The sequence below is a fragment of the Bos grunniens genome, chromosome 27, assembly GCF_055505025.1.
Source record: "Bos grunniens cultivar Pamir isolate PY7600 chromosome 27, Bosgru_T2T1.0, whole genome shotgun sequence".
Classification (NCBI taxonomy): domain Eukaryota; kingdom Metazoa; phylum Chordata; class Mammalia; order Artiodactyla; family Bovidae; genus Bos; species Bos grunniens.
This window is the reverse complement of record NC_141191.1, coordinates 1,125,474-1,129,116: the sequence shown is the minus strand read 5'-3', so window position 1 is coordinate 1,129,116 and position 3,643 is coordinate 1,125,474.

The following is a 3,643-nucleotide window of genomic DNA, read 5'->3' as shown; positions in this document are numbered from 1 at the left end:
CTGTTGTTCCATGTCCAGTTCTAACTGTTGCTTCCTGACCTGCATATAGGTTTCTCAAGAGGCAGATCAGATGGTCTGGTATTCCCATCTCTTTCAGAATTTTCCACAGTTTATTGTGATCCACGCAGTCAAAGGCTTTGGCATAGTCAATAAAGCAGAAATAGATGTTTTTCTAGAACTCTCTTGCTTTTTCAATGATCCAGCGGATGTTAGCAATTTGATCTCTGGTTCCTCTGCCTTTTCTCAAACCAGCTTGAACATCAGGAAGTCCATGGTTCACGTATTGCTGAAGACTGGCTTGGAGAATTTTGAGCGTTACTTTACTAGCATGCATTTTTGGCTATGGTGGGTCTTAATTGAGGCATGTGGGATCTTTCACTGTGGGGCACGGGCTTCTCTCTAGATGTGGTTCCCGGGCTCAGTAGTTGTGACTTGCAAACTTAGTTGCCCTGTGGCTTGTGGGATCTTAGTTCCCCACGAGGGATTAAACCCTCATCACCTGCATTGGAAGGAAGATTCTTAACCACTGGACCACCAGGGAAAGCCCCTCCCCACTTTTCTTTGTCCTTCTCTTTTGTCTTCTCTCTCACAGTTTCTGCTGTGTGAAAAATCGTTGCATCCAGAGCAGTATGACATGTAACCCATATATTTTCTTTCCCTGTGCGGCCTCCATAAATCTTGTGTCTGTGCATGACCCCTTCTCAGTGCTGGGTTTTTGATTCCACGTCCCCAGGTAGAATACTGTGTGTTGAACTCTGCAACATGGATTTGGTGCTGTGTGCCCTCCTCTGCCTCTGATACCTCCAAGATGAAAAGACCTAATTGCTAAGAATCCTGGGGGCAAAATTAATTCTCAGGAAGGACCACGACTTAGCATCTTTGCATTTCTCTTTTACCTCTGAAAGAGCATAGTTTGCTTGTTCTGTGTTGTGGCCTTTTGTTTGATCATGCTATGCATAATAAATTAACATGGCATTTCCAACAGGAGTAATTCTACTTGCTTCTTTTCCTGAATATTTAGACTGGGGCCAAATGGCTTCTTGTTTTTACTTAAGAGTTAAACAAAAGCGACTTCCCTGGTGGTGCCGTGGTTAAGACTGTGCCTTCCAATGCAGGGGCTGCAGGTTCAATCCCTGATGGGGGACCAAGATCCCACATGCCTCACTGCTCAAAAACCAAAACAAAAAACAGAAGCAATATTGTAACAAATTCAATAAACAACTTTAAAAATGGTCCACATCCAAAAAATTATTTAAAAATATATATGTATGCATATGTAGTCTATATGTATGTGCATGTGTATAACCCTTTGTACTAAATAGTTTGGCTTTTTACAGCAAACTACATTAGAAGCCAATTTGTTCAGACATGGATGCTTTGAAATGTAAATTCGTAGTCCCTACTAACAAAGAACCATAGGAATTCTATGTCCTGTGCATATTTGGCAGCACATCCCGACCTTATGTCACCTATTTGGGAGGCTGAATGGTGCCATTATATAATCTTGGACTTAAATTCCAAAACCCTGGCTAGAATTTTCTGCTTAGCCTTTCCCCCACAACTGACGGGTTTTACCCCAGAGCTAAAGACAAATGAAGAACAAAAACAGGCCTGTTGCTGTGTTGATTATTTCTTGCTCACCTCTATTTCTCTATTTAAAAAAATTTTAAGGTATATATTTTTTAATGTGGACCAATCTTTTTCAATGGCCACATCATGCAGCATGCAGGATCTTTAGTTGGGGCGTGCAAACTCTTCGTTGTGGCATGCAGGATCTAGTTCCCTGACCAGGGATGGAACCTCAGCCCCTTTGCATTGGGAGCTCGGAGTCTTAGCCACTAGACCACCAGGGGAGTCCTAGACCCATTGTTTCCTGACTGTTTTCCCTTCATTCCTGCAGTCCTTTCTTCCCTTAAGATCATTAATTACTGAGACCTGTTTAAGGGCAAGCATTGTGGCCAGGCTTAGATCACAAAATGTCCTGGACCAAAATGAGGTCATGCTTGAGGTCTCTTTCAGGGACCCCCTCCCCTATCTGCTTACAACACCCAATGTTGACATAAAAGAAATTTCCAGTTATTTCAACCAGATCATCAGATGCTCTGGACCAAACTCAAGACTGTTAGATTTGTACCCTTTTTATATTTCCTCAGGCTTCCCAGGTGGCTCAAGTGGTAAAAAAATCCACCTACCAATGCAGGAGATACAGGTTTGATCCCTGAGTTGGGAAGATCCCCTGGAGGAGGAAATGACAACCCACTCCAGTATTCTTGTCTGTAAAGTTCCATGGACAGAGGAGCCTGGCGGGCTACAATCCACGGGGTTGTAAAGAGTCAGACACAACTTAGCCACTGGACACACACGCACACGAATGTAATTCCCCATATTTTGTCTTTCCTCTTGTCATGATGGGCATTAAAGTCTTAAAATGAGGGTCTACAAGCTTTTTTTCAGGGACAACCAGGAAGGGTGGTGGCTGACTAGCCCACTCAAGATGGCTGTTCCCTTGCTCTCTGTCCATCCCTTGCCTGACCAGTGCCTGCTTCATTTACACTTACTCTGGTCTTCCTACATACTTGCCTTGGGCGCCAGCTAGTGATTGTTCTTATCAAAGGAGCGGTGAGGGGTGTGCCCTTCTGTTGGTTTCCCTGGTAATCGATGAGCCCATCTGACATCAACTCCCCTGTAACTGGCAATCTTCCCCTCCACCAGGAGCAAAGACTGCTGCCACATCCTGAAGGTGTCTGCTGCACAGGGTGGGAGGTCGATCCAGGACTTTGCTTCAGACACAGAAGCTCCCCATCTGTCAAACCACTGAAGTCTCTGTTGCCTGATCCATGTGTGCATGCTAAGGCACTTCAGTCATGCCTGATTCTTTGCAACTTTATGGGCTGTAGCCTGGCAGGCTCCTCTGTTCATGGGATTCTCCGGTCAAGAACACTGGAGTGGGTTTGCCATTCCCTTCTCCAGGGGATCTTCCTGGAGAACCCCCATCTCCTGTGTCTCCTGCATTGCTAATGGATTTTTCACCACTGAGCCACTGGGGAAGCCCTCTGTTGCCCAATCCAGGCTTTCTTCACTCTTGAAGCTGGACAAATTCAGGCTTTGTAGGCCTGTGAGGTACAGTCCAACAGGTGGGCATAAAGAGACCAGCTTCCAGAGCCCCTCAAGAAGGGGTGAGAAACCTGACAGCTTGGGGAGGTGGTGACAATTACCAAGAGGAGAGGTGGTGGGGTGGGGGAGTCCCTGGGACCTGCCAGGATGGAAAAGGAGAGCTTGCGAGGAGTCTGCCTGGGCCTGTGGATCTCCCCCTGGGGGGACTTAGGAGAAAGGGTTCCTCAAATACAGTGATAAATATACTCTGCACTGTAATAGGATTCCATTTGAAACTGTTACAGCTGAGGTGTTATGAGCCCATTCTTGTGTCACAGAAAGCTAGGCTGTCCCTCCGTTTGGAAGGTATTGTTTTATTTTCCTTGTTCCCAAAATAGCACAAAGGAAGGCTTCTGTTTACCTTGTGCTAACCTTAGAGCAAGATGAATATGCTGACTGTATGCGGATCTTGAAACAACACCGAAAACTTCCAACACGGGAAGACAATTAATTCCCACTCCTTCCCCCTTTCCTCTTGGATTCCAACAAC